An 11,928-nucleotide genomic window follows, 5' to 3' on the forward strand; every position below is an offset into this window, starting at 1 on the left:
GGGGTAGTGGGGAGTGTAGTTGTGGAGATGGGAGGGAAGGGACGGCAGGGGAAAAACAAAGGAGGAGACAATAATGCTTGATAAGAAATGTACTCATGACCTTGCTCATGTAACTATAACCCCTCCTCTGTACAGTATTCTCACAATAAAAAAATTATTTAAAAAAAGAAACAAAAACATCACGTAGCACATTATAAGTACATTAAAAACAACAGCAACAAAGATAAAAACTCTTATATCCCTATCTTGGGGTGTTTGTGTTTTAACTTGTCTAAAATGTAAACTCCTTGACCATGTATGTCTCACGTATCCAAAGCCAAAGCTTTACAAGGGCTAAATAGATGTCTGTTGAATAAGTCTGGCTCAATGCCGAAATAAGGGTGTGAAGCCACAGAATGGCACGAGTGAGGGAAAGGAAACAAGGTGACCACCCAAGGCAGAGAGCATTGCTGACATGATTTATATCATTTAAAATAGTCTACCATGCTTCACTTAAAACTAAAACAGTGGTACATCTATTAGCTCACGTCACATAATAGTGTTCTGTCCCACGAACTAGGGATAAAATGACGTTCAAATCAAGCTTTACAAGAGGAAAAAATTATAGAATCATCTTGGAACTAACTGAACTAACCTCTTGCCTTTATTAACAGAATATTACTGTAGAAGTTTAATGCTCAAGGACTCCAAGATATGAATTCAAAGAAGAAGGAAAGGAGTTAAACGGTGAGTTTCTATTGATCACATTATATTCTTCAAAAAAACAAAGGGATTGCCTCTTAAAGCCTTAAATTAAAGCTTATTATGTAAATAAAACCTTCATTAAGTAATGTTTGAAGACCAAAAATGAAGACCAACCATGTTTGCCTATCCTAAGATGAACAAATTACAAACATATGTCACAATGCTCAACATGGAATGGTTGTAGAATTACCAACCAAAACAATTTAAAATAATCAAACAAAGAAACAAATTAATGGTGGCTTGCGTATGAAAATACTTTCATTGAAAGTTTATGAAAATGAAGATTTCTACATAGGGATTTCTGATATTAGTTTTGGTGAAATTGCACAACTCAAGTATGTTGCTTCTTCCAAAACCTTATTGATGACCACAATAAAGCCCTCTTAATGGTTCCTGGTAATCCTGTTTATTAATGAACAACAGGAGGTTCTGTTTGCTTCTTTGGAACACTTTCAGGTAGAAAGTAGGGCAAGTTACAATGACAGTTGTTTTTCCAAGTGGATGAAAAAATTTAAAAAGCCTAATAATAATATTAAAAGCTAGAGAGCATGTGGAGAAATTAACATTTGCATACAACATGGTGGAAATGTAACTTCTGAGCTTCTGAATGTAACACTGAGCTTCTGAAATTGAAAACATGGTTTTATATATATATATATATATATATATATATATATGTATACACACATATATCTTATGTGTGTAGAAATTCTAATTCCAGATGGTGTCTCTATAAAAACATTGGTACATAAACACAAAAATATAAATATAAACCCATTGTCATTGCAGCTTTTGGTGGGGGTGAGAGGAGAAAGTCTAAGTACCCAACAGTAGATGAATAATTAAATGATGGTAAAGACACAGTGTGGAATATAAGGCAATTCCTAAAATATGTTGACTTAGACACATAGAGTCAATACATATAAGTGTAAAAGGAAAATTTCTTAACATACATATACATATACACAATACAATAAATGTTAAGAAGCAATCACAACTGCATATGGAAATGTTTATTATATAGTAACATGGGCAAACACATATAAAAACCCAGAAGAAACCCCAGAAACCTCCACATATAGAAATGTGATAGAAGAAAGGATGAAGACAAATTTTTACTTTATAGAACACAACTATGCATTATAAGATCAAATTTGTTTCTTCTCATGAAGAAAGCAAACCAGAGGAAAGGCCAAAAAGAACTCCTAGGAAATGACCAAGAAAATGCAAGGTATGTATAAGAAGATAGAAACATTATATGCCTTAATGAAGGAAACATTACATACCTCAATAAAGGAAATGGAAAATGAAATTAACACCCTGAGAACTGACATCAACAAAGAGCTAGGAGACATGAAAGGCTTTATCTCCCTATTGCAAAGCACAGTTGAAAGCATAGGCAATAGAAAAAGCGAAATAGAAAATGGTATCAGAAGTTGAGGATAAAGCAGAGGAATTAGAATAAAAAAACATCAAAGGCATGGAAAAACACTTAGAACATACCAAAGGGACATTCAAGAATCTGTAATAAATAGTATACATCTAGGATAGTCTTAGCAGAGCTCAATGGCTACATATATATGACCATATATATGTCAAAATGAACTCCAAGACATGGACACAAGGGGTTTTTATTCATTGTTGTTGTTTTTAATGTATTATGTGATTTTTTTCTTTCTTTTGTGCTTTTCCCCCATGGTGTTTCTCCTGTTGTCACTGTTTTTGATTTTGGTAGCTGGAGTATTGTGTGGGAGAGAAATGATGGAGGGGTAACAAGTTTGAAAAGAAATGGACTCACCACCTTATTTATGCAACTATAACCCCTGTGTATATCAGCTTGACAATAAAATTAAAATTTGAATTAAAAAATTGGTAGATTCAACCAAAAGATCAAATCTGTGCATAATTGGGACAGATAAGGATAGAAGAATTCAAAATCAAAGGCATTTAAGAATAATTTTTAAATAATATTTAAAAAAAATAACAGAAAACTTCCCAATCTCAAGAGAGAATCTTACCCACCTGACAAATGCATACAGAGCTCGTAGCAGACAGGATCTAAAAAGAAATACCTCTAGACACATTATAGTGAAAACCTTGGACTTAAAAAACAAGGAATTGTTTAAATAATGTGAAATCAAAGAGGGAACTTTATTATAATGTAAAGAAGATTAGCATTACTGCAGCTTTCTCCACACAAACTTTCAATGGAAGGAAAGTCTGGAATGGTAATTCGAGCTCTGAATGACAATTACCAATCCAAAGTCGTGTACCCAGTGAAGCTAATATTCACAAATGACAGTGAAACTAAAACCTTTCATGACAAACAAACACTAAAGGAATTCATGAACACTAGCCCAGCACTACAAAGAATACTAAAGGGAAACATACAATCTGAAAAAAAAAACAATCAAAGTCAAGGAAACACATCATTGAATAAAATCAGTAGAAGACTAGTTTAGTAAGTACAAGAAGAGGACAGAAGCATACTACAGGAAAACAAAATGGCAGGAAACATGATATATTTCCCCATAGTAACATTAAATATCAAAGAGCTCAACTCTCCAATCAAAAGACAAGCAGATTGGAACATAAAACAAAATCCAACCATATACAATCTCCATATCCAAGGAGCTCAAGAAATCAACCACATTCAAAGCTAATAAATCAATCATTAAATGGGCAAAGGAGCTAAGGAGAGACTTCCTCAGAAGAGGTAAGAATGGCAAAGAAACACTTAAGGGAATGCTCATCATCCCCAGCCGTAAAGGAAATGCAAATTAAAACAACTCTGAGATTCCATCTCACCCTAGTTAGATTGGGCAACATTGTGAATTTGAACAACTGTTGGCAGGGATGTGGGGAAAAAGGAAACCTACCGCACTGTTGGTGAGAATGTAAACTAGTACAACCACTCTGGACAGCAGTCTGGAGGTTCTTTAATAAACTAAACATATATCTTTCCTACCACCCAGCCACAACACTTCTGGGCATCTATCCAGAACATCACAAGCCAAGATACTATAAAGACACTAGTATGTTCATTGCTGCACTATTCACAATAGCCAAGCTATGGAAACAGCCCGGATGCCCTACAATAGATGAGTGGATTCCAAAAATTATGGTACCTCTACACAATGGAATTTGTACACAGTCATTAGAAAGAATAATATTGTATCATTTGCAGGGAAACGGATGAACCTAGAACAAATCATGTTACGTAAGATAAGCCAAGCTTAGAGAGACAAACAATACATGTTTTCTCTCACATAATAAAATATACCGGAACATAATAACTTATACAGTCAGTCACACACAGTGAGACCAAAGGAAGATACTGTTAAGAGAACACAAAGGCACAATGCCTATGTGCATCCAATCATACAAAATAATATTTATCAACATGAACTCCAGGAAATGGAAACAAGACTTTTTTTCTTTGCTGCTCTTGGTCTTTTATTTTTGTCTTATTTGTTCTTTTATCTGTCTTTCGTAGGCTAAGTTGGAGCACAGAAATGGAGGGACAAAGGGTGAACAAATGCAGCAGTGACACTCACTAGACACTATGTTGAAAATGAAGTATTCAACTTGTGTACTGAGTTGTGAGCGAAAAACTGGGAGAGAGTGAGGGAAGGGGTGACATTGTCCAAAAGAAGCTCTACTCTTTACCTGACTTTTGTAACTGTAACCCCACTGTACATCATCTTTATAATCATAAAAAAAAAAACAACTCCTAACTCAATCTCAGAGCTTGGCTGAATGGGAGGAAACTCAACCATTTGCTTAGTTCAATGTCATTTCCACTTGCCCAGCTTTGACCCAGTGAGAAAGGATTCTGATCTCAAAACCAAGAAACCAACGTTTGAGCCAGGAATATAAATTTACTCAAGCAAATCATGGAAAAGATAATGTGAACATTTCCAATGGACTCTAAAGCCTAAAATTGCCAAAAGATTTTTCCAGCCTTTAACCTGTGGATTTCTCCTCACCTCAGTGACTACCACACCTTCACTGGCTCTCACGTCCCAGAGAAACTAAATAGAAAGCATGATCCAATAATACGAGCACTTCAGCAACTAAACACAGTGCCTGCCAATATTTGGGGTTCTTACATCATTGAAAGGAAAGGGCATGTCACAAAAGGAACCCTATCAACTTATGTAAGACATGGCACTGAACACAGAAGTTTCTCAGAGAAGAATAGCAAGCTCACCAATTGCTAGGATTAACTGAAACCTCCCACAGTTGCAGAGTGCACCAACCCATGACATCAGGAAGGCTGGAAATGCATCCAACTTCCTCTATTTATCAGACTGGCTAAAACCCAGTATAATACTAGATTGGCAATGCAGACTTTTAAAATGGTTTGAGTTGGAAGGAAACTATCCCTGGGTGTGCTGATAGCCTTGATTCAGTACAGGAGAAGCTTTCCAGGCGGGTTTATGTCCAAGAATCAGAATGCCCACCCTGGTAACACCCTGGTACACTCTGAGTGTACTTGGCAACCAAGAAAAAGTGCACAGGTAACAGAATCCCCAGGTTATCCATTGCCCCCTGGGGTACTATGACATTGGTCTAAGGACCCATAACACAAAACACAACATGCAGCATCCAGACTGAGGGCTAGAGACTGGCTCAACATTCCAGACAATGACTGCAATAGCATGGAAGAAAACTAGAGGATAAAGAGACCATGGCAAACTAGGCACGGGGTCAGAAATTGGTAGAGAAGCTTCTCCAACAGTATTAAAGAAAATAAACCACACGAGTGGAAATGATGGTAAAGGTTGGGCTTATGGACATGTGCAGGAGTTCTAGAACCTACTGGATGTCCCATATACAAAATAGGAGTCTTCCTCACATAGACTCATTTGTTAGTTTTAGATGGCCCCATTTGTGAAGGGTACATTGTGAGATGGCTCTGGAACACTCTAGAGACAATTTACTTAAGTCTGGTATGAGAGCACATGTTTGTTAGCCTAAGAAGCCAGGTTATCCCAAGTTTAAGGCTAGCCTGGGCTACACGGTGAATTCCAGATCAGCTTGCTCTGCCTAGTAAGATCTTGTATAATGCAAACAAACAACAAAAAGAGAATCCATTCAACAAACAAGTACCAAATGCCTATGTAGGTGTCCCAAACAAGGTCATTGTGCCCAGTTATATAGCTGTACCCTGCTGAAGGGTGCCCGACTAAGTAGACCAGTGGAGCTTGAGTCCAGAATTCCAGTCTTTTGGGTTGAGGGGTGGGGGAGCACATGAACCAGCTATGGGTAGTAACAAGAGCACTGAAGAAAGGGCCCTGGGAAGGAGGCTGGGAAGGTGGCTCAGTGGCAGAGTGCTTGCCTTGCATGCATGAGGCCCTGGGCTTGATTCCTCAGTACCACATAAGTAGAAAAAAGCTGGAGGTAGGGGCTGGGAAGGTGGTTCAGTGGTAGAGTGCTTGCCTTGCATGCATGAGGCCCTGGGTTCCATTCCTCAGCACCACATAAACAGAAAAAGTCAGAAGTGACACTGTGGCTCAAGTGGTAGAGCGCTAGCCTTGAGCTGAAGAGCTGAGGGACAGCGCCCAGGCCCAGAGTTCAAGCCCCATGACCAACAAAAAAAAAAGAACGAAGAACAAAAAAAAGAAAAAGATCCAGGAAAGTTACCTCAAGGAAGTAATAAGCAGGCTGTATCGTAAAAGATAGGCGACTCCCTTAATGGGAAGAAGTGAGAAAGATCATTTCAATGACAGGGAACAGCTTAAATCAAGACAGAGCCATAGAACTTGAATTAAACAGTTCTTGTCTCCATCCTGATTAAGTTGTAGAAGAGGCCAAGAGAGCTTTCAAAAATTGCAATGCTGACTATGTGGAAGGCGACCTCTTCACCAGACTGGCGAAAGACTGTGTATTCAGGTGGAACAAACTGGGCTAGAAGTGGTTGGTGCCATTCTATTTTTCTGTGACATCAAAAGATTTCTTTTCTGTCCTGATCTTTCTTTCCTCTTTCACCTTCTACTCTCCTTCATCCTCCAATTTCTGTTTGGCTTCCCGTTCCTCCTTACCTAACTTTAAGCTTGCTGGGTATATCCCAGGAGCAGGAATATTGCTAACTGCCTCTGCCCCCGATTGAGGAAGAGTTAAAAGACTACATGATGAGCCAGGTATGCCCATCATCCAGCTACTTAGGAGGCAGAGGCAGGAGGATCTCAGTTTGAGGCTAGCCTGAACAAAAACTTAGCAAGATACTATCTCAACAAGTAAGCTGGGCATGGTGGAATATGCCTCTAATCCCAGCTACAGAGAAGGCCCAAGTAGGAGGGTCAGGGTCCAAAGTAAACCTTAGGCCAAAAAAACCCTTAGATCACTCTGAAGAACTGAAGCAAAATGGCTTGTAGAGGCATGGCTCAAGTGGCAGAGCACTTGCCTAGCAAGCTGGAGGCTCTACTGTCAATTCCCTATTTTGCCAAGAAAGAAAGACCACATAATGAGAAACTCACTTTCAGATGATGGCTTGACCTCCAGTTCCAACTGTCTGAATGAGAAAACCACGGACTCCACCCAGCATAGCCGCGCTAAAGGTGTTTCAATAGAGGCCATGACTTTCCTTATAAACAGTTCTCATCTTAAAGGTAAATGTATCTGCAAGGATTGACCGATAAACCATCTCGCAAAAAGAACTTATACTTGATTCTTTAAATGCAAGTCTCACATTAAGCTGTATTCATACAAAGTTGACTAAAAGTGAACTTTCTTCTACTTTTATTAAAATACATCACCAGGGCTGGGAAGGTGGCTCAGGGGTAGAGTGCTTGCCTAGCACGCAGGAAGCCCTAGGTTCGATTCCACAGTGCCACATACACAGAAAAAGCCGGAAGTGGCAATGTGGCTCAAGGGATAGAGTGCTAGCCTTGAGCAAAAGAAGCTCAGGGATAGTGCCCAGGCCCCAAGTTCAAGGTCCAGCATTGGCAAAACTAAAATAAAATAAAACACATCACTAGGAAAAAGAAATCTAGATAACTATTGCAACACCAGATCAATCTCAACTGCCACAAATGATTTTTCTGAGTTAACTTTGTAACTTCTCTTTTCACTGACGTGACAATCATTGAGCATGGCCTTCAATTTAAACTATATTTTGAATCTGTATTTTCGATAATGAGAGAAAATGTGACCAAACAAGTTACAGATGTGGAAAGAGCAAACCATTGCACACATAGGATGAGTCCCACCAAGTAACTCAGAAAACTGCATATGCCAGGTTTTCCTGTTTCCTAAGGCTATTATGTATTGTGATACTCGGGCTAGGACTTAATGCCAATGTGTGAAAATTTTTGTTTCTAAATATATTTGCCTCTTGAGATACACTAAACACTTAACTCCTCCTTAGTTCAATTCCAGGGGGGTAAAAGATGAAGAAACACTTACTTATAAAGGTTTTATAGGTCCCATTGGTTGGGAATGAGTAAGAAGTTATATTGTCATCTGGCTCTATTTGACAGATAAACTGTGGAAGGTAGAATTCTGTGCCTTTCTAATACATTTTTTAATTCAACCTCAAGAATGCTGTGTCTGACAACATTGCTAGCAAAAGAATTGCCCATCCTTTCTCTTTCATTCTAGATGGCAAAACTGGCTGTCATTTTTCTTATCCCATAGTAGGCCCATCCATTCACAATGACTCAGAAGCTCCTCTTGTCAAAAGGTAGAGTCTACTGGGTGCCAGTGGTTCACACCTGTAATCCTAGCTACTCAGGTGGCTGAGATCCGAGGATCGCAGTTCCATGCCCAGGCAGAAAAGTCCCTATGAGACTTATCTCCAACTAACCACTCAAAACACAGGAAGTGGTGCTGTGACTCAAGTGGTAGAGTGCTAGCCTTGAGTACAAAGAAGCTCAGGGAGAGCGTTCAGGCCCTGAGTTCAAACCCCACAACCGACAAATTTTAAAAAAAAGTAAGAGTCTTTGTCTCCACTCTTTGAATGTGGGCTGACCTTCTTGCTTGCTTTGCCCATTGGAGTCCTATGAATAAGACCCATAGAGTCGGGAAAGTGCTTGAGCCTGAGTTTGCTGTATCTTGCTGGTCCTAGAAACTCATACCACCACCATGTACATGTGGAAATAAGCCTGAACTAGCCTGCCAGGTGATAAAAGCCACCTGTGCTGTCACCCACCACTCCACCAGCCAGTCAGCCTCAGGAAGAGTCACCCCCTGGGCTGATGCCTGAGAAAGTCCCATTGTAACCAGCAGCAGATGGACCATCCCACTGAACAAGCCAGAAGCGTGCACTCCCACACAGTAAGCCACTTAAATGGCCATTGCTTGAAGCCCTTAAGTTTGCTATGGACCTGCTTTCTTCCTTTTTTCCCTCTCTATGCACCTGCTATGCACTGTCATCATCCCTGCAATTCCCTCCACCACATATCTACACTCACTCTTCTTAGTTTCCTTCTCTAAGCACTACAATGAAGGGCCCACTGTATTTAAGATGTGGGTCTGGGTTGCTTCTAGATCAAAATTGGCCTCCTTTTATTCTAAACCACCTCTTTTGTGGCTGTGGCATAGAGACGGCTAGAGCAAGTCTGCCCAAGAGTTCATGTGTGGTAATGGTGACAGGTGGTAGGATGTTTTAAGAGAGCCTCAGATCCTTGGGGGTGCGACCCTCAGAAGGGATCAAAGTAGTTCTTTGTGGGAGAAGTACTGGGGTTTGCCTTTAGCCTCACATTTGCTAGGCAAGTTCTCTACCACTTGAACCACATCCCCAGTCCTTCTTGCTTCGGCTTTTTTTTTTCATCCAAGGTCTAGCTTTTGTCTAAGCTTTTGCCTTGGATTCTGATCCTTCCATCTTCACTTCCTAGGTAGGTGGGATTACAAGTGGGCACCACCATGCCCATCTTGTTTATTTGTTGTGGTTATTTTTTTTTGGTCGTGGTGGGGCTTGAACTCTGGGCTTGGGTGCTGTCCCTGTGCTCTTCAGCTCAAGGCGAGTGTGATACCGCTTGAGCCACAGCGCCACTTCTGGTTTTCTAGTGGTTTATTGGAGATAAAGAGTCTCACGGACTTTCCTGTCCAGGTTGGCTTTGAACCACGATTCTCAGATCTCAGCTTCCTGAGTAGCTAGGTCGATAGGCGTGAGCCACCGGCGCCCAGCTATTTGTTGTGTTTTTATAAGATAGGGTCTAACTTTTTGGGGGGGGGGATCTGGATTGTCCTTAAGTCATGATTTTCCTTATCTCCATTTCCTGAGTAGGGGATCAATGTCATTCTTGAGGGACCTCCTGGGTTAGTTCTTCTGAGAGGTTTATTATGAAAGAATAAACATACTCTCTCTTCCTGTCTGCAATCTCTCTTTCTCACATTCACCCCTGCAAATGTAATGCCACTTGGCCTGGAAGGGATAAAGCCAGAAGTCCCTTACCAGAGCTTCAATACTATGTACTATGTTGTTTGGACATTTAACCTCCCAAACGGAAAGCTAAATAAACTTCTTTTTTTTTGTAAGTACATGGCCTCAGGTGTTTTGTTATAGTAATAGAAAACAAACCAATATACTCTAGAAATCACATAAGCAGACCCTGTAGACCTTACATTATTTGTGGATTCTGTGCATAGAGCAATGAAGTAAGATGTCTCTGGGGCCAATAGGCTCTCTCTCTCTCTCTCTCTCTCTCTCTCTCTCTCTCTCTCTCTCTCTCTCTCTCTCTCTCTCTCACACACACACACACACACACACATATGTATATATATATATGGTGAAGATATGGCAGAATTGATAGGCCACATCAAGAAATTTGCTGTTGATAAACTCTCTTGGAGAATCATTTCTCGCTGTGACTTGTTTTAACCTTCCCTCTACTCATTATTCTTAGCTAATAGAGGGGAAGTTTAATAAGAAAATGGATCCACAAGCCAGACACCCAAAGGTGAAGGGGCATAGCCTGGACTAAGAGAACCAGAAATATATTTATAACTACAGGAAACAATGTGCTGTGAGTAGTAAAATTCTTAGATTTCCATTTGTTTACTATACAAATAAAAGTAAAATCAATTAAGATCATCTTGCTAATGACATCAAACCACTCGGTACAACTCACAAGCCAGAAGGTAATTTCTTAAAATGCTTTTCTTTCCTCTTCCACATTTGCAGTCTGTACTTAATTCCCACTCGAACTTATTTTTTTTTCTCCCGAATGATGTTTTCTCAGACCTTTTGAAAGCTTGCTTTTCCCTGATGTCTTGGAATCCACCATTTGCTTGTGGTTATAACAATGTTTAGAAAGGTCAAATCCGATGTAAGGGTTGGATAAATGTTTGCTTTCTTTTCATGATGCTTTGAATAGGACACTTTGCTCCTTTAGGATTCTCTGGAAAAGTTTTCTTCTTTCCTAGATGCACGTGTTTCAAAACTGACCACCCGAACATTATATGAACAGAGATTTTTGTAGCTTTTATAAACCAGCATAAGTAAGAAGTATACCTTCAGCAACTCATTTCCTGATTGTCCTTTAATACTCTACTCTGCAGTGTTCTCAACGAGTAGAGGAAGACTTGGTTCGAGAATTTCTCACTATCTCCTTTTTAATGTTTATAGACCTACAATGGCTATAGAAACTCTCAAATTAGAGAATTACTTTTCCTTATGTTGCTTTCTCCTTCCCTCTCTTCCTCTCTCCTTTCCTTTCCTCCTCCTTCCTTCCTTCCTACAGAATTCTGTTTTGTAGCCCAGCTGGCCCCAAACTTATGATTCTCCAATCTCCCTGACTCAGCAGGTATGCTCAGCCCATCTTTCTTCTCTCTTTCCTTCCTTCTTTCCTTCTTTCTCTCTCTTTCCTTCCTTCTCTCTTTTCTTTTCTCCCTTTCTTCCTTCTTTCTTTCATTGATTCCTTCGCAGTACTAGGGTTTATACTCAGGGCCTTGCTGTTCATAGGCAAGTGCTCTACCACCTCAAACCATTACCCCAGTCCTTCTCCACCATCCACCGCCCCCCTCTCTTCTATCTTCCTGGGCCAGCCTGGGCCATGATCCTCCTATTTGCACTTGCCATGAGAGTAGTATAACAGGCACATTCCAATATTACTGCCTTTTGGTTGAGATGGGGTTTCATGCATTTTTGCCCTGGCTGGTCTCAAACCATGATCCTCCATATCTCAGCCTTCTGAGTAGCTAGAATTATGGGTATGAAGTCAACATACCAAATATTCC

The sequence above is a fragment of the Dipodomys spectabilis genome, unplaced genomic scaffold (assembly GCF_019054845.1).
Source record: "Dipodomys spectabilis isolate Male_0828 unplaced genomic scaffold, ASM1905484v1 ptg000564l, whole genome shotgun sequence".
NCBI lineage: Eukaryota > Metazoa > Chordata > Mammalia > Rodentia > Heteromyidae > Dipodomys > Dipodomys spectabilis.